Source organism: Moschus berezovskii, chromosome 16, assembly GCF_049115385.1.
Source record: "Moschus berezovskii isolate FMDL1 chromosome 16, NW_MosBer_1.0, whole genome shotgun sequence".
Classification (NCBI taxonomy): Eukaryota; Metazoa; Chordata; class Mammalia; order Artiodactyla; family Moschidae; genus Moschus; species Moschus berezovskii.
Window position 1 is genome coordinate 52130835 of NC_142475.1, and position 24473 is coordinate 52155307.

The window sequence follows — 24473 nt, forward strand, 5'->3', positions numbered from 1 at the left end:
CCATCCAACTGTCTCATCCTCTGTCATCCCCTTCTCCTCCTGCCCTCAATCTTTCCCAGCATCAGGGTCTTTTCCAATGAGTTGGCTTTTAGCATCAGGTAGCCAAAGTATCTACAGGTGCCACCAGGACTTTCTGGAGGAAGGCTTAGGCTGTTCTTTACCCCAGGAGGCCTCTCTTTGCCGTCTCTGGCAGGAGTATCAGGAGAATGTCCAACCAGGTTCAGAGAGAGGTCACCACGCAGGTTGAGGGTGGGATTTTTGGTTGTCCCCTGCTGGTGGTGGCCCTTGGCTTACACCCTCGGGACAGCCTGCCTGCTGCTCATCTGCTGGTTTTGCCCACTTTGAAGGGGCCCCTCATGTAAGCGGGGGTCCTTGCAGCTCTAGCAGTCGGAGCCCCTTGGGTGGACCTGGCTGTTGTTGTGCATGCTCAGTCCTGTCTGACTCTGTGTGACCCCGTGGACTGTAGCCTGTCAGGCTCCTCTGTCCGTGGGATTTTCCAGGCAAGAATACTGGAGTGGGTTGTCATTTTCTTCTCCAGGGGATCTTCCCTACCCAGGGATCGAACCTGTGTCTCCTGTGCTGCTACATCCCAGCCTGCTGGGGTTTTGTGTGGGGTCTAGCCTGGCTGATGTTCTGTTTGCCTGTAAGGGCCTTGGGATCCCAGGGAACACCAGCAGGTAGCAATGGAGAAGGTTGAGTCCGAGTCGTGACTTCAACTCTCCCAGCTGGTGCGTCTTAGCAGGGGAGCTTTTTTCCCTCTAGCATGTGAAAATTGGCCTGTTGTTTAATAAGAAGCTCATTGATTTGTGAAAACGTGTAAAACAGAGCAACTAGAAAATACAGGTGGCCAGGAGGGTTTTATCCATCCTGAGCTCTTTATTCTTACTCCTCATCAACATAGACACAGACACACAGACACACACACACCCCCATCATGCTTGTGTATGTGTGTTGTTTTGGTTTGGGTTTTATTTCAGTTATATCTGGCAGGGATCTCACGTTTTCTAAAGCAACTATGCCTTTCCTTCAGCATGTCCTACTTCTTCTAACTGTTCTCTTCTCTCTGCAAAGAGAAGAAAGGAAGGAAAAAAGGAGGGAAGAAGGAGAGAGAGGGAGAGAGGAAAGGAAAGAAGGAAATGCCCTCAGACATGGCTCCATTGGGGTGGGACCTCCACACAGTGGCTTCAAAGTGTTACCGCTTTCTGTTTTAAGAGGATAGACGTGCATAGTACCTGCCCAGACTCTGCACCCTTGAAAGCCGCTTGGTGGAGTCCACCCATGTTGGAATTGGCCTTGAAAGTCAATAGCTCTAGTCCAGGAACTGCCACTTAACCATGCCACCTTCCTCCAGCCTCCCAAGACCAGACTGACCTGCCCATCACCTAGGGGAGGTGGTGAGAGCAGAAGAGATCACCGATCTAAATCTTGCCTCCAGTCTGAGAGCTGGGTGGAATCCCAGGAATCCAGGTGTTTTCCTGAGAAATCTGAGGCCCAGAGAGAGGAGGTAACCTGCCAAGGCAGAAAAGCAGACCTGACTACAGTGAAGGGGAGTTTTGTCCTGGGCGTCTTGTTGCTGTCTCTTTCTGAGTGATTGTTTTGCAAATGATGAGTGAAGTCTCAAGTGAAGGGAAAGGAAAGCTTCTCTGTGAATCTCTCTGGCCAGAGCACCTTTGCCAGCTGCTAAACTGAACACTTCGAGACTAAATACTCAGTTTGTCTCTATTTCCATCTGTCTGTCTCTCTCACACACAGTCGCATGCATGCACACACACTTCTTGGTATAAATAGCAAAAAGACAGCGACTGTTCTTTGCAAGAAAAGAATTACACTCTTTTTCACTGATTATGGGGAAATGTGTTGAACACGTTTCTAACTTTGCAAGACAGAATGTAAGACATGAAGGAGTGAAGCTTGACATTAAGAAGAATCTATTGCCCAAACTCCCTTGCATCCATGGAGCTTGGTGGCCTTGTATTTGCCTAACGCCCCATTTCCCTATTATCTGTATCCTCCTTTCACAGACAGACACGTTCCTGGTTCTCCTGCCCCCAACACACACAGGGTAAAACAAAGGAACATGGGCTATTAAAATAGAGGAGTGGAACTCTATTTCTCACTAGCAGTGTGACCTTGGGTAAGTTACTTAACCTCCCTGAGCTTTAGCTTCCCCATCCGGACAATTGTGAGACCCCATACTGTTCTTTTAAGGATTGATAAAGGTAAAGCAGTAAAGGTGCTTAGGGTCTTCCGTGGCAGTCCGGTGATTAAAACTTCGCCTTCCAATGCAGGGGGTGCAGGTTTGATCCCTGATCAGGGACTTAAGATCTCAGGTGCCTTGGGGTGAAAAAAACAAAACATGAGAACAGAAGCAATGTTGTAAAAAATTCAATAAAGACTTTAAAAATGGCCCACCAAAAAAAAAAAAAGTTTTTCAAAAAGTGCTTAATCCAGCACAGGCACAGTGTATGAGCTTAAAAAACGTTATCTGATGCTATTGAAAGTGTTAGACATTGAAGATCATGTTCTTGCATCGCTTTCGTAAGAGAATGACCTGGTTTATCATTTAAATGAGATCTCTCTCTAGGCCTCTAGCAATCTGACTGCTCAGTAAAAATTCTAATTTTTCTGCCCAGGGCAGAACAAATATGGTCTCGGTTTTAAGTGGGATACTGAGACACCGGCATAGGAGTTTTCAGTACTGCCTTGTGCATATAGACATCCTTATATCTGAAAAGAATATAAAATCGCAAACACTAAAAGATAGCGATGAACTGGAAATCATGAAAACAAGAGTGAAAACACAAAAGCCCAATTATAATGGAATAGAGGTTACGTGGAGTGCTTTCGTGTCTGTTCAGTCATTTGAGTTGTGTCTGACTCTTTGCAACCCCATGGACGGTGGCCCACCAGACTCCTCTGTCCATGGGATTCTCCAGGCAAGAATACTGGAGTGGGTTGCCGTTTTGCTCTCCAGGGGATCTTACTGTGCTGCATTTTCTGGTTTACAGAGTAGTTTTAGCTGTTTCTCATCCCAGTGGCCTCACGACCAGCCTGGAAGGCAGGTATTATTCTGCCCATTCCACCGAAGAGAAAAGAGAGTCTCAGGCTGATGCAGTGGGAAAGACAGGCAGGAGCCACATCACACCGGGCCTTGCAGGACTTGGTAAAGAAATCTAAATTGTTCCCAGTTCAGCAGGAAACCTTCAAAGGCTTAAGCAGGAAAATACTGCAATCTTATCTACATTTTCAGAAGATCTCTTGGTAGAGAGGGCAAAGAGCCAAAGTGGAGCCAAGGAGGCCACGTAGGAGATGGCTTTGGAAGTTCAGGCAAGAAATGATAGACTTCCCTGGTGGTCCAGTGGTGAAGAATCCACCTGCCAGTGCAGAGGACACAGATTCAACCCCTGCTCTGGGAAGATTCCACATGCCATGGAGCAACTAAGCTCCTGAGCCACAACTACTGAATTTCGAGCACTCTGGAGCCTGTTCTCAGCAACAAGAGAAGCCACCGCAGTGAGAAGCCCTTGGCACCACAACTAGAGAATAGCCCCCAATCGCCACAACTAGAGAAAGGCTGCTTGCAGCAATAAAGACCCAGCACAGCCAAAAAAAAAATTTTTTTAATTAAATTGTTCCTTTCATCCTGGTGACAGCAGGGGCTGTTTAAAAAAAAAAAAATTGTATAGCGCTTATGGCGATAAGCTTCCCTGGTGGCTCAGCTGGTAAAGAATCTTCCTGCAATGCAGGAGACCCCGGTTCAATTCCTGGGTCGGAAAGACCCACTGGAGAAGAGATAGGCTACCCACTCCTTGGGCTTCCCTTGGGCTCAGTTGGTAAAGAATCTGCCTTCAGTGCAGGAGACCTGGGTTCGATCCCTGGATTAGGAAGATCCCCTGGAGAAGAGAATGGCTACTCACTCCAGTATTCTGGCATGAAGAATTCCATGTACTGTATAGTCCATGGGGGTCACTAAGAGTCAGACATGGCTGAACAACTTTCACATGGAGATAAAGAGAAGAGGGTGGTTGGAGATGTGGTGGTCACAAGGTGTAAGGTCTTAGGGTGGGTTGACTGTGGATGTTGATGCAGAGGGAGAACCAGGGGTGGTGCCAGCTTCCTGGCGGGTCAGTGGGTGGTTGATGATGGGGATGTCTGCAGAGGAACAGGTTTCTGTGGAGGTGGGGGGAAGCTTTACTTGGATCTATTTTTGGAAGGAGGGTATCTCCTTCCGATCACTGGGTCTTCTTATGGCAGAGAACAGGCTGTATTCTCCTGCTTCTGGGCACTGAATAAATGCTTTCTGTGAGCTGGGTGCACTCAGGTCCAGCCCAGGGCAGCCTGTCTGCAAAGAATGCCACTGCTGGCCAGGCACTGCGTTCCTTCTGCCGCCAAGGAACCAGGGAGCCATTAATGACCCCTTCTGAGAACTCTGGGCCCCCATACAAGAAACAAACAAAAAGCCCTGATGTCCTGCCTTCTCGTGTTTCAGGCTTTGGTAGCTTTTTCTTTTGCCAGTCTCCACGGGATCTTTCCTCTGCTAATGTTGGAAAGCGATGCTTGTTTTTTGTTTTTTTTTTAATGTTGTACTCAGGCCTTAAATAACCTTACCATGAGGTAGATGAAGTCTAGTAAAACGGTGTTAATAATAACATTGACAACAATGATGAGCTTTGGTAGAGTGTCCTCTTTTGCATACACTGTTTGAGTTTAGCCTAGAGACAATCAGGTAATCTATGTGGCAGGTTAAGCTCTGTTTGGGAGGCCAAGGAATATAGTAGCCACAGACATTAAAAGTGTGATGACAATGGCATTGCTGAGACTTCCCTGGCTGTCCAGGGATGAAGACTTCGCCTTCCAGTTTGGCAGGTACAAGTTCAATCCCTGGCCAGGGAGCTAAGATCTCGCATGCCTTGCTGCCAGAAAACCAGAACATAAACAACAGAAGTGATCTTGTAACAAATTCAATGGAAACTTTAAGAATGGTCGACATCAAAAAATACCTTTTGAAAAATGGCATCTCTAAATTAAAAGAATTGAGGTCCTTGGAATGGGGCTGACCTGTAAACCGTAGCTGTTGTTGTTTACATGGTTAGTTCCTAGATAGAGGCACAATGAAACTGCACCATACACACAGCAATGGAATCAACCCTGAGTTGCGTAATCCAAAAACATTTCAAAGTGTTAGTCGCTCAATCATGTCCAACTCTTTGTGGACCCTGTGGGCTGTAGCCCATCAGGAAAGTTGTGTAGGATTTGTGATATTTCTGGATGCCATTCTAATAAGGAACCCATGTTCCAAAGTCATATTCAAGGGGAGCCAGGCTGCTGCTGGGCCTGGACCCCCATGGAATTCCCCTCCTCCACCCCCTCTTTGGGCTTCCCAGGTGGCACTAGTGGTAAAGAACCCACCTGCCAATGCGGGAGACATAGGAAAGGATCCCTGGATCGGGAAGATCCCCTGGAGAAGGACATGGCAACCCACTCTAGTATTCTTGCCTGGAGAATCCATGGACAGAGGAGCCTGGCAAGCTACAGTCCATAGGGTCACACAGAGTCAGACATGACCGAAGTGACTTAGCACGCATGCACGCAGCCCCCTCTCCAGCAGTTCCCACACCTCCCCCTTGCAAGTGTCCCTCCCAGGCGAGGCGCTTGAACATACCACCCAGGACTGCTCTGGCCTGTCCCCGCCTCCCTGCCTCCCGCTTGGGTGCCCCCTTCCGATGCGCTGCATTCTTTGAAGTAGGGTTCAGACCCCACCTCCACCTCCTCCTTCCCTGAGCCCCACCCTCATGGCACCCTTCTCCAATGGAGCTCTGCATCGAAGCCCTCCCAGGCCCCACCTCACCCATCCCAGGTGTGAGTCTCGGCTCCCCCATCGGTCAATGGAGACAGAAGCCCCGCCTTGTACCTTGTGATTCTCCAGCTCCCATGGGCCAGGCCAGGGCCAGAGCAGGTGGCATGATTTTATGCAACTGCCTTGTAGAAAATAGTAAAATAACCATCTCCAGGACTCGCCTGTACAGAGGGGTGGTGTGTTCATCCAAGTCATCCCAATGGGAAGTTTACTCCTTACTCCAAAGGTGGCACCCTGACCCAGAGCCTCTGAGACCCCCAAAAACATTCGAGAACATCCCCGCACACCACAGTGTTATCCTCCAAGTCATCAAACCTCTGCCCTTTGCAGGTGGCTCCAGGGCTCACATCTCTGGAACGTGGACTGTGTCACCCTTTAGAAATATGGTTGTGGTGGAGGGGTGCTCAGAATGGGGGGCAATTATACAGTAATGTGCCTACTTTTACCCTTCGCCTCCTTCCCTGCCTCTGAAGACAGCTCCAGAGGAGGTTTCTACCCTTGTCCTGGGCACCGTGGAGATGACTGTGCAGGCCCGGCGGCGGGGACCTTGTTGAGACAGTGCTTTGCTTTGGGCGGGTCAATTCTGGGACCGTGTTTTCAGTTTGCCCTCAGAGAGGGACGAACCCGTACGTGTGTGTGTGAATGGGACCTGGTTGTCTCGTAGCCCATGTACTTCTGAGGGTCCGCGTGTGTTGTGCTTGTGTTGGCTGTGTATTTGTGCGCCTTGGGGGAGAGAGCGGGCGTCTGTTGGGCCAGTCGGCGGGCCGGGGAGACAGTCCTGCTTTTGAAGCAGTCATAATGTTCCTCCCTCCCCAGCCCCCAAATTTGTTTCAGCCCAGTGGTTCCCTCCACTGACCTGGATGTAATGACTGTATTCTTCATAAACAGAACACCCCCCACCACCACCGATTCCCAGCCCACCCTCGACGTGAACCGCCCTCTGCTCATTAAGGGCTCTAAAAACACACTTCTCTGTGGGAAGATGCCTGGGCCCCTTCACAGGCCCTAATTGTCACAAGTCCTTCTGTCCATCTCTTAAAATGCTGAAGCTTTGACGAGGCATAGGGGTGGGGGGAGCTGGGGAAGGATATCATCTTCCCTGGATCCCCAATATTTGGGTTTTGTCGGTAAAATATTTTCCTGGGCATCGGAGGGAGAGAAAATGGACCCTTTCTGCTTCTTCCAGGGCTGATTGCAGCTGCGGGCAGAGGTTCAAGCTCGCCCTGCCCCAGCTCGCCTCCCTCTTCAGTCCCCGTGTCCCCGGTGGGATGGGAGCCAAGAGGTTTTCAGGGTCAGTATCATGGAAAGAGGTGGTGGTTTTGAAATCCAGACGCTATGCTGTTGCTAAGTGACTGCTGTGAACCTTGGTGGCGCTGAAGTCTGTGTACCGAGGCTGCCACCCCACCAGGGTCTCTCTGGGGCCACTTGTTCCTGGACCCAGAGCAGCTGCAGACTGGAATCACCAGATTGGGCCGCATTCCCAGCAGAGCCCTGGGTCCACGTGGTGGCGGCCGAGAGGCACTCGACGGTCTGGACAAGGGCCTTCCTGGGTTTTTCAAAGTGGAGAGGTGGGAATCGAGAGCAGGGAGAGGTGTCCGGCCTCCCTGCTAGAAGCCCAGGGGAGCCTGATCCTGCCGTCCACCAGCTCTGTTCCTGGTATGGCCTTGTGGCTCTGACCTCCAGTTCCTCGTTGAACGACACCCACCTCCTGAGTGAACGGCTCTGAAGGCAAGCATGCCCAGCTCTGCTGCTGTCTTGCTGTGTGCCTGTGAGCAAGTTCCTTCACCTCTCTGTGCCGGGCTTGCCTTGTTGCTTTAGTTTCCTGTGATTGCTACAACAGAGGACCACAAACTGGGTGACTTGGCAAAACTCTAACCTCTCCTAGTTCTGGAGGCCAGAAGGCCCAAATCCAGAGTCAGCAGGGCCCTGCTCCCTCTGGAGGCTCTAGGAGAGAGTCCTTCCTTGCTTCTTCCAGCATCTAGAAGTTTTTGGTGGACCTTGTGTCTGTATCACTCCCAGCTCTGCCTCTGCCTTCACCGTCACCTTCTATAGGTGGGCTCTTCTCCAGGTGTTTCTTATGAGGCCCCTCGCTGATGAATTTAGGGCCATCTGGAGAAGCCAGAATGAGCTCATCTTGAGAGCCTTTACTTAGTTACACCCATGAAGACTCTTTTCAAATAAGGTCACATTCACAGGTCCTGGGGACTAGGACATAGACATATCACTGGAGGAGAGGGACACAATTCAACCCACTACACTGGTTTATTAAATGAGGATGACAATGGAGATTACACAAATTCATGCATCACATGTTCTTTGTGCTAGGCCCAGCACACAGCAAACCTTCAGTGTTTGCTCGTGCCATAATCCTCACCAAGTCATCATTTCATATTCACCATCACCACCATCTTCACTACCATCCCTAACGTTTGTGAAGAGGCTTCCCAAACTGAACACATTTAATCTTAACTCTTGACTCTCATTCCTCAACTTCTCAGGAAATAGATTCCTCTGTTTAAATAATCCTGGTTTCCTCTTTCTCTCTCCCACTTCATTACATCTGATGAGTTCTGTCTATTCTGCCTTCAAAATATATCCCCAGTGTGACCGCCGTCTCCCAGGATCACCACGTTGCACCCCTCCAGGGGGCACCCTTCCCATTTTGGTGGCCGTGAATGCCACCTCTGGAGTCATACTCAGCCCCGTGGTACTGCTCCCTGCCACCTCCATCCCCGTTTCCCAGTTCAAGCCCCGTCACCTCTCACGTGGGTCATTGTAGGTGCCGTTGGCTGTCCTCTCAGCCCCTCTCAGCTGCAGCCCTCCACTCACTTCATGCACAAAACCCCAACTGTCTCCTCTCCTCAAAACTACAGACTTCTTAAAAACACAGGTCAGATTGTCAGTCGCTACCCCAAACCCTACACTGGTTCTCCCGTTTCAGAGCAAAAGCCAAAGTCCTTATGGTAATCCCAAGTGCATCACCTTTCCCTCTGCCACCAGCCTTGAGCAACACGCACACACACACGCGCGCACACACACGCATTTGCCCTTGCTACTTTCTCGGCCTGGAACACTCTTTCCCCCATTATCTTTGTGGGAAAGATCTCCCTTGTGTCGTTCAGGTTCTGCTTAGAAGACACGCTGTCATGGAGGTCTTCCCTGGCCACTTCAGGGTCATAGCTCAGCCTGAACCTTTCAAATCTCCACCATCTTCTGTTGTTTTTTTTTTTTTTTTTTCCCAAAGCACATCTGGCTACCTGGCACTGGCTATTTGTTTGTTGCATCGTCTACCCTCCCCCATCACACTCCTGGAAGGAGGCACTGTGTTTTGATGGCTGTTGAGTCCTCAGCCCCGAGTAGCTGTTAAGCTTGTGAGAAGCACTTTCTGGATGAGGGAGTGATTATGCGCAGGGTTCTGGTTCTGTGTGCGTCTTCCAGCTCTCCCAGCAGCCACTGACATTGATGTGGTCCCCTCCTCGTTTTGTCGGGCGCAAGAATAAATAAATGTCACTGGACTACTGAACTCAAGATTAGTAGCAAAAAGATCTGAACCAACTAGTCTCTTGCCGGAACCCACTTTCCGAATCACCATCTGTCAGGAGGCAGAAACGAAACACTGTAGTGACAGACCTTTGGAGATGGAAACGTGCGATGTGAGTGCACCAGGGCGACAGTAGCCACGCGCAGAACTTGTCTAAGCAGACTGCTCCGAAATTATTTGGGTCTCCTTCCTGTTTAATTTTTTAAATTGTGAGAGCTGTTTTTACTGCCTCTCTAGACAGTACAACATGAGGGGGAAAGAAACGTGTCCGAGAGGCCCTGTTGCTCCATTGAATTTTTACTGTCAGACTTCGGTGGCCCGGAATGTTCTGGAAATGGGGCACTCAGGCTGCATGAATGTGCCCTTTATTCCAAAAACAGGTCAGTCCATTTTCTGCCTTGAGTAAACATGGTGTGTTGATAAGAATCAAATATTTCAGTGTAGGGCCGTGCAAAGATGCATTCTCAACTCTACCACTGAGATAACCTGTGCCCTTAAACAGTTATAATAGTAACTCTTATTCCCTGAGTCTTACCAGGTGCTAGGGACATTCCAAGTGCTTTATATTTATTAACTCATTAAGTTCCCCAAACCAATCTTGGGAGTAACTACTCTTATTAACCCCAGTCACCCTAGGTGGCACAGTGGGTAAAGAATCTGCCTGTAATGCAGGAGACACAAGAGGTGCAGGTTCGATCCCTAAGTTGGGAAGATCTGCTGGAGGAGGGCATGCGACCCACTCCAGTGTTCTTGCCTGGGGAATCCCACTGACAGAGGAACCTGGCAGGCTACAGTCCAGGGGGTCGCAAAGGGTTGGACATGACTGAGTGACTGAGCATACACGCAGTCCCCACAATACCCCTTTGAGATGTATAGCACTGTGATCCCCATTTTACAGATGAGGGGCCTGAGGCCACATGGCCCCAGGGTGACCCGTGTGTGTAGTCACACAGTGAGGAAGTGGTTAACCCAGCATCCGCCTGTGTTAACTCAGCTTCTCTGGTGACCCCACCTGGTTAAAGACTGCCAGGACTCCTGGTGGTGACTCCTGGATAGAGGACAGTGCTCAGACTTCCTGGGGTGATGTCAGGGGCCCCTGAGCCCGAGGCGCTCACCCCTCCAGCCATGTCCTAGCCCCTCCACTTTCACGCTCAGCCGCGCTCAAACCGCACTGCTCAGGCCAGGCCCTTGCCAGGCACCTTGCCTCTCCACTGACTTCCTTGGAATGCCCCCTCCTTCCCCTTCGGACTGGTGATTTCCTGTCCACCCTCCAGGGACCAGGCCAAAGCTACCTTCTCCCTGCAGCCTCTGGTGATCCGCCGTCCCGCACGCCCTTCTCCCTGCCCAGTGTCACTCTGCCCCGGGGCACCCTGAACCATGCATCTCTGCTGCATAGCTCACCTGCTGTCACTGGCACCAAACCCAGGCCTCAGAGAGAAGGACAGGTACAGCAAGGAGCAGTTTGCCTGTGCAAGACCAGACTGAGAGCTTTCTGACTCCTTGTGGTTTTTTAAAAACATGTGCCAGCCCAACAAAACAGCTTTGTGGCTGGTGTTCAAACCATGGGCCACCAGCTTGAGTCTCCTGGGAGCTCCTCGGGAGTTCTTGTGCTTCACACCACTGTCGGTGCTTAAACGAAGGAGGGAGAAAAGAAGAGAGGAGAGGAGGAGAACTTACCTTCTAGACCTGGCACTTTGGCTTCCATGAAACAAGCTGTATTCGTCTGCTCGAGCTGCTGTAACAAAATACCATACACTGGGTGGCTTAAACATCAGAAATTTTATTTTCTTACAGTTTCTGGAGGCTGGAAGGCCAAGAGCAAGGTTCGATTCCTTTCGTTTCTAGTGATGACTCTCTTCCTCGCTTGTAGGCGGCCACCTTCTAGCTGCGTCCTCACGTGGCCTCTCCTTGGTTTTTGTACTCGGAGAGAGCAATCTCTCTGGTGTCTCTAAGGACACTAATTATACGGGATCAGGCCCCCATTGTTATGACCTCATTTAACCACCGTTAGAAGTCCCATTTCCAAATACAGTCACACTGGCGTTAGGGCTCCAACATGGCTTCCCAAGTGGCGCGAGTAGTAAAGAAATGGCCTGCCAATGCAGGAGCCATAAGAGACGTGGGTTCGATCCCTGGGTCAAGAAGATCCCCTGGGTTAGGAAATGGCAGCCCACTCCAGTTTTCTTGCCTGGAAAATCCCATGGACAGAGGAGCCTGGTGGGCTGCAGAGTTGGATACGACCTAAGCGACTTAGCACGCATGCGTATAAATTCGGGCTGTGGGGACACACATTCAGTCCATGTCACACGGCATGCAGATCGCTCAATCCACGGGTCTTTCCTGTGTCCTCACTATGGGGGTTCTGAAAACACTGAAGGCAAACAGCAGAGTCCAGTGGTCAAAATCATGGACTTTCCTATCAGGCAAATTCAAGTTTGATACCTAGCTCCACCACTTGCTGGCCAAGTGACCTTAGACAATCTACCCAACTTCTCTGAGCCTTGCGCCCCTTATTATGAAAGGAGGACAGTGATACTGACCACACAGGGCTTGTGTGAGTGTGAAGTGAGATCCAGGCATGTCCACCACGCCCAGCATCGCTGGGGACCCCACTGGAGGACCAGTTACTGAGTGCATCCCCCGTGTATTGGGCTCTGAGCTGGGTGTGGGGTATCTGGTGGCGAGCAGGACAGAGCGATGCCTTCTTCTCATTCTTCCTCAAAGAGCCAGATGATAAACAAGGAAATGTGTGATCAGGTAGCAAGCAAGTCAGTCATTGGCATATGGGACATGGCCTGTGAAGAAATAAAACAGGCAGAGGGCAGGATGGGAGGAAAGCCCTCACTGGGGAGGTGAATTGGACAAGAAGCTGAGGCCAAAGACTCGGGGCAGAGTCTTCAAGGCGGGGAAGCAGCAGTCGTGAAGGCCTGAAGGTGGGCACACTGGGTGCGTGCACAAGCAGTTGGCATTCATTGTGATAGCTGCGGTCATATTGCATGCTACCCCACCCTCAGAGGCCACCACCCTGCAGGGACCTCTGCCCAGATCTCCAGCCCTGGAGCAGGGCGGAGCCGAACCAGCTGTTAGAGGGGAGCAGAGCCTTGACTGGAGTGCTGAGGACAGGAGGACAGGGGAGGAGGAAGATCTGGTGTTGCAGGTGGAGTGGGGGGGGCAGCGGGCATCCCTGCAGGGAGAGGGGAGTTTGGTTGAAGAGCCTGGAATCTGAGGGACCCTCAGAGATTGCTCAGGCCTGAGCCCAGTCCGAGAGCAATGTCAGGCCAGGAGCCCGAGGCACCCCATGGATGAGCTCGGCATGAGCTGATGAGGGCAGCAGCCCCTACTGTCACGGCCGGGTGGGCAGGTTGCTCGTTCTGGAGACTGGGCGCCCCACTCAAGATGCAGGGCCCGGGCAGAAATCCAGCGCTGTGAGTCACAACCAGATGGATAGCCTGTCAGGGGGAACCGGGGCCGAGGGGAACTGGTCACGGTTTCCTGGAAGCTTCCTGAGTGTAGGGGAGGGTCTGCCAAGGACAGGTGCCGATGGGGGCAGGGCTGAGCCAGGAGACCCGCTGGGGGGCCAGCCCGGCTACCCTGTCGGCACTGGGGCCGAACCTCCCGTGGCCGCCGGGGGTGTCAGAGCCTGATGCCCGTGGACCCAGCTGAGGCACGTTTGGGGTCCTCCATCTCCTCTCCCACAGCGTGTCTGGAGTTTCCCAGACTTCTGAGAGGTGGCATGCCCCTCGGGGTGTGGATGTGGGAAGAGCAGCCCAACTGGGACTGCTGCGTTGTCGTCCCATAAACTTGGATCCAAATCCACAGACTTGCACAAGGCCAGCCCCTCTCTGGTCCTCGGTCCTCTCGCCTGCAAACGGATGGGATAAATTGGGAGCTCTCCCAAGTTTCCGCCCAGGCAATTCATTTGTCTTCCTCCCTCTAGATAGAGTGGGGGCTTCCCAGGTAGCCTTAGTGGTAAAGAACCCGCCTGCAATGCAGGAGACCTAATGAAACACGAGGTCGATCCCTAGGTTGGGAGGAGCCCCTAGAGGAGGGCCTGGCAACCCACTCCAGTATTCTTGCCTGGAGAATCCCATGGACAAAGGAGCCTGGCAGATTACAGTCCATAGAGTTGCACAGTGTTGGACACGACTGAAGCGACTCAGCACATAGATGACAGACACTGAGGCCACGGAGCAAGGAGCCTGCTCTGAGGAAGCCCATTTGGAGCTTGGCCGGATCTGCTCCCTTTCCCCACCCCACCCCATGTTCCAGTGTCCTGCAGCCCCTTCCCGACCTCCTCCTTCCTGCCCACCCCTTCCCCTCCGTCCCCTCGACCCATGCTCTTCATCTGCAGGCATGGAGGCTCAGCCATTCCCGGGGTGGGTGGGACCCAAGAGTAAACCAAGAGAAGAACTCCCAGGGCCATGCCATCTGCGTGTACTCACTGGGATAAGTAGGCAGGACCTCCTCCAGCCACCTCCTGTCTGAATCCTACACATCCTTCAATCCAGTTCAAATGGCACCTCCACCAGGAAGCCTTCCAGATCTCCCCAACCAGAGTCACCACCTTACCCAGCCTCCCCCAGGCATCCCACTTGATAATTCTGCAGGTGCCATTTTTCCTTTTGTTGTTGTTGTTGTTTAGTTGCTAAGTCATGTCTGACTCTGTGACCCCATGGACTGTAGCTGGCCAGGCTCCACTGTCCATAGGGTTTCCCAGGCAAGAATACTGGAGTGGGTTGCCATTTACTCCTCCAGGGGAATCTTCCTGATCCCGGGGTCCTGCACTGGCAGGTGGACTGTGTACCACTGAGCCACCAAGGAAGCCCCATTTTTTTACTTACTAGTGTTGTAATTGTTTGTGCAAACATCATAGCTCCTGTACACAATTACAAACTCACTGGACACAGTCACCAAATTGCCCCATTTTGCCCATGCTCATCAGCAACCCCCTCTTTGACATCTGATGTGGTGTTTGGATTCTAGTGTTGGGTAGATATTTGTGGAATAAATGGAGTTTTCTTTCTTCTGTGTAGCAGAAAGATTCTTTCCTTCCAGAATGAATGGTTGGATGTGTAAGAGCATGTGTTCTATAGCTGCACTGGGTAGAATCAGCTCCACCGACACACAGCAGGACCCTGGACAAGTTACTAACACTCGTGCCTCAGTGTCCCCATGTGTAAAGGGAGGATCATCATAACCTCCCTACCTCACAGGCTGGCTGTGAAGGTGAAATGAGTCATACTTGTCAAGTGCTTGATGTCATGCCCAGCAGAGACCTGATTCAGTTAGCGAAGTTGTTAGATTTTGGCGGTCTGATATGTAAATTTTTCTTTGATTTTTTTTCTTTTTTTAATATTACACTGTCTTGCAGAATTTGAGTTTGGCTTTAGCTAGTTGCCAGGTCCTTTCCAATTCTTGCATTCACTGAACCTGTATCGGGTATTCAGTGCCATCTGCTGAGTCCCTGGATACGCTGGCTCGGAGCAGGGGGCAGGGAAGGGAGAGACGAGCCTTCACTGGCGTAACTGCTCGCCAGCTCGGGGCTAAGCAGCCACATTAAGCACTCTTACTCAGTTCATGTGACTCGACAAATTTGGAATGTGTTGGGGAGAGAGAGTTTTTCCAGCTATGAGTCAGTACATTTAAGCTCTCTCACACACATATTTAAAAATTTTAAAAAGAAAGAGACTTTAGCGAGAATTCATTTATGAGTGCAAAGTGGACATCTCTGGAAACTGTTTTGACCCTGAAGGCAAATAATACTTAAGATATTTAATAAAAGGTTCAAAACAAGAGTCAAGGGAAAGAAAACACAGCTATCTGCCTTTTTCCTTCTGTATTTTCAGCCGCTGAAGTGCACATTGGAGGACCCACTATAGCATGGGTTTATAAAGCACCTCCTGGATACCCAAGTTATACTCAGCATAGTGGGAAAATAGATATGTGAAAGAAGGGAGGCAGAACCCGCGTTTACTAAGCACCCGTTATGTGCCAGGTAATCGGAGCTGGGGTGGGAGTACAGGTCCCAAGTTCAAGAGACAGGGTGGGGAAAATGGAATGATTGTGTTCAGAGGTGCTTGGGCTCAAACCACAGCAGCCTACTTTTAGAATGCTATCTAAGCCCATTTTGTGGATGACAAAACTATGGGTGAGAGAAGAGAAAATAATTTGTCTATGGACACAAAGCTCTTAAGTGGCGGACCATATGATAAACAGGATTTGTTACCTTCTGCCTGACGCTGGACAAAATATGTGATACAGCAGTTTTCAGACATCACAGGAGAGACAACGCAGGGTTATGTTCGCGGGGAGAAGGGAGATAAACACAGCGAGTCCCACAACTGCACCAGCTCGCTGCCTTGAGGCAGTTTCCAGAATGCAGCATGAGGAGGAGTCACCCCAAAAAAGAAAAATAAATACATAAATAAACTAGGTCTGTGGGTCTCCCTGTGGTGAAGAAATTTGGGTTAATTCAGTGTCCCCGAGGTTGAGTGTCCCCAGGAAGGAGGGAAGCAGGCACACCCATTCTCGTTGATAACACTCGCAATATCCTAAGCAGGTACCACTTTCTCACAGACCAGTCCCTTTAACCACCTCCGGACATGACGGAGCACGCGCGCGCACACACACACGTGCGCACACATACACACACACACACACACACAGTTGACATGACTTAGCACCCCCACACACACGTTAGGGATGATGAAGAACCTGCACACACACACGCACACATGACACGACTGAGCATGCACACACACACACACACACACACACACACACACAGTTGACACGACTGAGAATGCGCACGCGCATGCGCGCACAGTTTACACGAGTGAGCATGCGCGCGCACACTTGACACGACAGCATGCACACACACACGTGCGCGCGCGCACACACACAGTTGACACGACTGAGCATGCACACACACACGTTAGGGATGAAGAACCTGCACACACACACACAGTTGACATGACTGAGCACGCACACACACACACACATTAGGGATGATGAAGAACCTGCACATACACATACACACACACACACAGTTGATACAACTGAGCATGCGCGCGCGCACACACACAGTTGACACGACTGAGCATGCACACACACACATTAGGGATGACGAAGAACCTGCACACACACACACACTAGGGATGACGAAGAACCTGCTTCTCGTCCAGGCTGGTCCTGTCTGCTGTTGTTTACTTTAAAGAAAGAAACCAGCGCCCGCCCAGAGGGCTTGCGTTTCCAGCTCACTTACATCTCTTTTGCACGGGCTCATTTTCATTGACTCCCAGTCTCCAGGGAGCCGTGTCTTTCCCTCGGAAACATGAGCTGTAATCAAAGGTGTATTCATCCGCACACATCTGCTGACAGCCACGCCGGAGCCATGGTTCCCCGAGGCCTGACAGGAGGAGGCTCAGGCCAGGTGCCCGGGGAGAATTTTTCCCTACACAAATCAGATTGCCCTGTGGTTGCTCTTTGTAAAGATGGCAGAGTCCCAGGCGGTGCTTCTCACATTGCCAGAGGACCTGAGGGGCAGGGGGCACACAGGATTCCACCGACCGTTCACAAAGACGGTTGCCGGCCGCCGTGTGCTGAGAACTGCAGACCCTGAGAATCCGGCTGTTCTGGTGACGTCCCATCACTGACAGGTATAAAGACCCAGCTTCTTAAAGGCCAGCGAGTCGCTGGAGGAGCCGGCTTCTGTTCTTTCTCTGGCCTGCTTGGCCTTAGCCACTCTGGCCAGCTTCCATTGCTAGGTGTCCAGTGCACCTCCTCCTGCCTCGGCCCTGTACACATTCCCTCTAGCTTTCTGGATTCTTCCTTCCTCTCTTGACCAGGTTTGCTGCCACTTGCCTTTCAGATCCAGCTGCCCTCCCCCAGGCCCTCCATCTGCCTCTGCCTCCCTGGTGATCTTGCCACCATTGAATGTACTTCCCTGTCACGTCACTGGAGTCTCTTCTCCAGCCCAGCTGCAAGGGTGCATGCATGCGTGCTAAGTCGCTTCAGTCATGTCCGACTCTGCGACACCATGGACTGTAGCCCACCAGGCTCCTTGGTCCGTGGGATTCTCCAAGCAAGAATAATGGAGTGGGTTGTCATTTCCTTCTCCCAGGGATCTTCCCAACCCAGGGATCGAACCCACAACTCTTAAGTCTCCTACATTGCCAGACAGATTCTTTACCACTAGCGCCACCTGGGAAGTCCTGCAAGGTTAGGGCTCACTTTATCTCCCCAGTGCTGGCCTGAAGCCAGTGCCCCATAGAGAGCTGTCAGAGAGAGACTTCCTTGGTGGTCCAGTGGTTAAGAATCTGCCTTGCAATGCAGGGGACTTGGGTTCGATCCCTGATTGGGAACTGAGATTTGTGCCACAAAGATCTCAGGTGCTGCAGCTAAGACCGGGTGCAGCCAAATAAATGAATAAATATTTTTAAAAAGATTCCTGAAGGAATGAAAAGACAGCAGTGAGCCAATTAAACACTGCCCTGCCCAGTGCTGGGCACATCATCTTGGAGTGTTGATTGTATTTGACAATTTTCAGGGGAAATATTTGGGAACAAACACAGACCAATTCTAGAGTAGCATTCAGTGTTCTTGTCAATGTTCGATGCTTCAAGTTGCACCTGCACACCCCAGGGAGGTTGTGAACTCAGCCTCCTCTATAGTCTCAAGTGGGGACATAGGGTCTTCGTGGAAGAGTAGGTTGGCATTGGTGGAAGAGATGGCCCAGTTTGCTAGCAGCTCCAGCCATGGAGTCAGAGTTTAAGGGGCAGCATAGGGAGTGGTGGGGAACAGAAAGACCGTTCAATCAGGCCTGAGTTCAAACCTGTCACTGGATGTTTCCTCCTGGGGTGATACATGTGATCACCCTAAGATTCAGATTTATTGTCTGCAAAGTGGGTATTGAGTACTTGACCCTCAGAGTTGCAGTGATGAAGACAGAGAAGCCATGGAAGACCCACTCAGTGCCCAGCACAGAGCAAGCACTCAGGAAGTGGTGACTTTTGCACTCGTCCTTCACTGATCACTCTTATGAATTAAAGGTGTTGTTGGTTTCCAAAGTGAAACATTTCCTGGTGCTGCTGCTGCTGCTAAGTCACTTCAGTTGTGTCCGACTCTGTGTGACCCCATAGACGGAAGCCCACCAGGCTCCCCCGTCCCTGGGGTTCTCCAGGCAAGAACACTGGAGTGGGTTGCCATTTCCTTCTCCAATGTGTGAAAGTGAAAAGTGAAAGTAAAGTCGCTCAGTCGTGTCTGACCCTTAGCGACCCCACGGACTGCAGCCTAGCAGGCTCCTCCATCCATGGGATTTTCTAGGCAAGAGTACTGGAGTGGCTTGCCATTGCCTTCTCCGATTTCCTGGTCCAAAGACAGGCAACTTAAGACCGCACTGCCGGCTTGCAGAATCATGGCTGCACAGAAGTGGCCTGTAACTTGCCACCTTCTTTGAACTTGACCTTCCTCTTTTGTGCTCAGTCCACAGTAGCCCCAACCCAAACCTGCTGATCCCCAATACTGTCCTCCATGGGTTCTTCATCCCCTCCTCAATGTGAGGCCATCACCCAGGACATCATGACCTGTTTACTAGACCTGGAATTTCTTACTCATCTGCTAAATGTTTGCCGAGTGAAAAAGTGGACTGGAATAAACTGCGAGAGAGGGAGTAACCCTGGTTGTTTTTCTTCTTCTACGAATGGTTAAAGCACTGTTCCTCTTTTTCCCCTGCAGTTGTCCAGCCATCCAATGGGTTTAAACTAGGCCAGGAGGGAATAGGAGGGACCTGTAGGGAAAATCCTATGGGCAGATTTTTCCTCATTGGGATTGTGCGCCTTGTGATCATTTCCTGGGGAGAGGTATGCTGAGCCAGAAAGGCTGGAAATGTGTACACAGGGAGAGCTTGAAGGGCAGTGAAAAGCCTTTTCCTTAATTTATGCTGCTGCTCACAACGCGAGCATCATTTCCACATTCAGGAACTGCCGTGGGCACCACGGCACTGAATCCTCTGTGCAGCAAGGAGGCAGGTTCTGTTTAGAGCTCTACTTGGCTGGTGAGGAAATTAAGGTCCCAGAGAGGGCAGGGCTCGGTATCAGATCACAACACAAGTGCGTGAGAGAACCAAGACCAGACTCAGATGTGTCATTTCCGAGACTGGTACCCTTCCCCCGACACTGGTTAGGAAGGATCAAGTGTCTAGTGGGTGACACCCCAGTCCTGAGTTCAAGGGGAGGGACTTCATTCATGGTCCTGTGCCTCCAATGTAGGGGGTCATGGTTTAATCCCTGGCCAGGGCACTAAGATCCTACATGCATGTCCAAAAAAAGTGGGAAAAAAAGGCTAAATGGGAAAATTGAACCAATTCATTGAGACTCCCCAGCTCCAAGAAGAATTCACTGTTTGCAGCTCCAGCCAAGCCCCACTCCACACTCCTGTGGCCAGGAAGAAACATGTAGTCAGTTGGGGATAATAATAAGTATCACCAATAATAATAGTAGCTAACATACTGTTCTGTGTACGTGCATACTATATCTAGCACTTACATGATTCTAAGCGCTTTGTATGCATTACCTTCCTGGGTCCTGCAGGGTCATTCAGAGTTAATTTGGGGAAGTGGAAGGACAGAGCATTGAATAGAGAGGGTCTAAAATAAGGTCGGAGAAGGCAATGGCAAGCCACTCCAGTACTATTGCCTAGAAAGTCCCATGGATGGAGGAGCCTGGTAGGCTGCAGTCCGTGGGGTCGCTAAGGGTCTGACACGACTGAGCGACTTCACTTTCACTTTTCACTTTCACACATTGGAGAAGGAAATGGCAACCCACTCCAGTGTTCTTGCCTGGAGAATCCCAGGGATGGGGGAGCCTAGTGGGCTTCCGTCTATGGGGTCACACAGAGTCGGACACGACTGAAGTGACTTAGCAGCAGCAGCAGCAAAATAAGGTAGCCACATGGCTGCATGGAATCCAGTGGGTTCAGAAAGCTTGGGCATCGGGAGCCCATAACACAGTGGGGCAAGGGGAAGGCGGAGTGATGAGCGTTGGCCAGACCTCGCAGGGTCAGAGGCCCTGGAGTGAGAAGTGTGGTCTTTATCCTGAGACTAATGAGGGCATCCGTTAGCTGCTCCCACCTACACCCGCTCTGTATACATTGCCCTTCCTCACCTTCAGTCCATTAAGCATCTTTCTCCTTTTTCATACTGTGACTTTTTTGAGGGTAAGGATTGGATCTTATTTATGTCTGTCTACTACCTAGCATACAGGATATGTGATTGCTCAATATGTGGATATCTCAATAAATGATTGTCCATCAGCTGTTTAATATATTCAGCGTTTAATAATGGTTTGTTGTTGTCCAGTCGCGAAGTCACGTCCAACTCTTTGCGACCCCATGGAGTGCAATGCACCAGGCTTCCCTGTCCTCCGCTATCTCCCGGAGTTTGCTCAGATTTGTGTCCATTGAGTAGGGGATGCTATCTAACCATCTCATTCTCTGCTGCCCCCTTTTCCTTTTGCCTTCATTCTTTCCTAGCCTCAGGGTCTTCAGTGAGTTCAGTTCAGTTACTCAGTTGTGTCTGACTCTCCGCGACCCGATGAACCACAGCACGCCAGACCTCCCTGTCTATCACCAACTCCCGGAGTTCACTCAAACTCATGTCCATAGAGTCGGTGATGCCATCCAGCCATCTCATTCTCTGTCGTCCCCTTCTCCTCCTGCCCCCAATCCCTCCCAGCTTCAGAGTCTTTTCCAATGAGTCAACTCTTCATGAGGTAGCCAAAGTATTGGAGTTTCAGCTTCAGCATCAGTCCTTCCAATGAACACCCAGGACTGATCTCCTTTAGAATGGACTTGTTGGATCTCCTTGCAGTCCAAGGGACTCTCAAGAGTCTTCTCCAACACCACAGTTTAAAAGCATCAATTCTTCGGCGATCAGCTTTCTTCACAATCCAACTCTCACATCCATACTTGACCACTGGAAAAACCATAGCCTTGACTAGATGGACCTTTGTTGGCAAAGGAATGTCTCTGCTTTTTAATATGCTATCTAGGTTGGTCATAATTTTCCTTCCAAGGAGTAAGCGTCTTTTAATTTCATGGCTGCAATCAGCATCCACAGTGATTTTGGAGCCCAAAAAAATAAAGTCTGACACTGTTTCCACTGTTTCCCCATCTATATCCCATGAAGTGATGGGACCAGATGCCATGATCTTCTATTTCCCATGAAGTGATGGGACCAGATGCCATGATCTTAGTTTTCTGAATGTTGAGCTTTAAGCCAACTTTTTCACTCTCGTCTTTCACTTTCATCAAGAGGCTCTTTCGTTCCTCTTCACTTTCTGCCATAAGGGTGGTGTCATCTGCATATCTGAGGTTATTGATATTTCTCCCGGAAATCTTGATTCCAGTGTGTGCTTCTTCCAGCCCAGCGTTCCTCATGATGTACTCTGCATATAAGTTAAATAAGCAGGGTGACAGTATACAGCCTTGACATACTCCTTTTCCTATTTGGAACCAGTCTGTTGTTCCATGTCCAGTTCTAACTGTTGCTTCCTGACCTGCATATAGGTTTCTCAAGAGGCAGGTCAGGTGGTCTGGTATTCCCATCTCTTTCAACATGGTAATATTTAATAACTGTTGCAGTCCAAGGGGTCGCAAAGAGTCGTACACGACTGAGCAACTGAACTACAACATGCATACTACATGTTTGGTATTCACAGATATTAGTATCTAAAATATAACTTCTATTATGCAGGCATTTCTGCTTTAAAATGTTATATGTGTGCCTGTAAAGCCCTGCATTCTGATAAATTCAAAAATCAGAGCATTTGGGGGATAATTGGGCTGAAGCAGAGTATTCACAATTCATACGACTCTGTAATGAAGCACAGTCCAAGCAACGATACCAGTCAAGTTCAAAGGGCGTAAGTTCTGAATTAGAATAAATACAATAACTATAGGGCCTGAGTGACTATAGGCCAATCAATATTGTTTTAAAAGGCGGGGGAACTTGATGCAAGGGGCTAGCGAAGGGTTGAGGCTTCTGGGTGTAGAGGCAGAAGAGGGCAGATGTCTTCATCCCAAGTTCCTGGGGCAGAGCACTTTCAGGCCCTGCTGGAGTTTGGCAAGGATGGGTGGTCTCCCGAGCCCCCAGTCTTTGCACAAAGACCAGGGCAAACTGAGCAACACAAGCACCTCAGACAGAGCACGTGGCCACCTGAGCCCCAAGGAGGAGCTGGGAGGGCAGAACCCTGTGGCTTGCTCTGCTCAGGTGTGTGTACCTTGCATCCAGCCACCCTCACTTGGCAGTGCAAAGTATTAACGTGCCAGGAACATTTGCTTATGAACCAGTGCGACATCAAGGTTTTGTTGTCAGTTGCCTGTGTGCCTTGTGTGCACTGAACCTCCTTGTGGAAGCACGTAGAGCAGAACAAACATTACATAACAGAATTCATGACTGATACACCAAGGATGCCTGCTGGCCAGTTTACATCAAGGAACGTACCAGTCACACGCCCTCTGAGGGTTGTGGACTGTTTTCTTCTTGGTCCACAAGTCTATTCAGTAAGCCCATTCTGTGAGCAGAGAGAAAGGCAAGATGGAGTTGGGGCACACTAATCCAACTGAAAGTGTTAGTCACTCAGTTGCGTCCGACTCTTTGTGACCCCATGGACTATAGCCCACCAGGCTCCTCTGTCCATAGAATTCTCCAGGCAAGAATACTGGAGTGGTTGCCATTCCCATCTCCAGGGAACCTCCCCAACCCAGGGATCGAACCCAGGTCTCCTGCATTACAGCCAGATTCTTTATCCGAGCCACCAGGGAAGCCCCCTAGACACTAATGAAAGTGAAAGTCATTCTGTCGTGTCTGACTCTTTGCGACCCCATGGAATTCTCCAGGCCAGAATACTGGAGTGGGTAGCCTTTCCCTTCTCTAGGGGATCTTCCCAACTCAGGGTTTGAACCCAGGTCTCCCGCACTGCAGGCAGATTCTTTACCAGCTGAGCCACAAGGGAAGCCCAAGAATACTGGAGTGGGTAGCCTATTTCTTCTGCAGCATATCTTCCCAACACAGGAATCAAACTGGGGTCTCCTGCATTGCAGGCGAATTCTTTACCAACTGAGCTATCAGGGAAGCCCTAGACACTAATGAAGGGTACCATAAACCCGTGATGTGATCGCTTTCCCCATCAGAAGCAGCTGAGCTCACACCTCTGGACTTGGATTCAGAGGACCTCAACCCCGTCCTGCCCGAAAGCTGTGTGACCTCAGGAAAATCACTTAACCTCTCTGTGCCTCAGTTTCTTCAACTGCAGAATAGCACCAGTGACACTCCCCGAGTCCGTTGAAGGAGCAGATGAGCTAGTGGATGGAAAGTTGTTTCTAAACTGTAAGGGGCTTTACAGAGTATTGTCCTTCCTGCCAATCAGTGCTGGGCTACTTAGTTCAGCTTGCCTCCTGGGGTGCCTTCTCCTGCCGGATGGTCAGTTCTAAGGCCAGAGGGCAAATCCAGCTACACTGGGATCAGAGTAAATTAATCACTGAGATTCAATGCAGAAGTTGGGATGAACTTTGGGAAATGTTGCTGGCCTCTGACGACAGTGAGAAGGAGGGGACCCAGCTTCCCTCCCTACCCGATGCCTCCCTCACTGAGTGCTCACCTCTGTCTCCAGGTCTGAAGTCATCAACCGATCCCTGGCTCACTGCTCTGCCCCCAGCCCCTCCCACCAAGCCAGGCCCACCTGTCCCATCACCCTCTCATTTTGCTTCCCCGAATAGCACAGAGGAAAGAAACACTTGATTCTGGAATCACGTGAACTCAGGTTTGGATGAGCTTTACCACTCAGCATCATTAAAATCCTGATAGCCAAGTTGTGGTTTCTTGAACCTGTCTCTTCCCCTGGGGAATGGGCTACGACTTCCTGACTTCCTTCCTTCCTTCCCTGATGAAGGGGATTAGAAGTGCATGCTTTGCAGACTTTAATGTGCCTGGGAATCACCTGAGGAGCTTGTTGCTCTGATTGCTTACGGTTCAAGAACCGGCCCTTCCAACAAGCTCCCAGGTGATGCGGTTTCACT

At 50.5% G+C, this 24473-nt stretch overlaps 1 protein-coding gene across 2 annotated transcripts in view; it reads left to right on the forward strand.

Annotated features, from left to right (window-relative positions):
• Nucleotides 1-24473, forward strand: part of ZHX2 (zinc fingers and homeoboxes 2) — a 182475-nt gene that overhangs the window by 60542 nt on the left and 97460 nt on the right. The gene's annotated exons all lie outside the window — the stretch shown is intronic.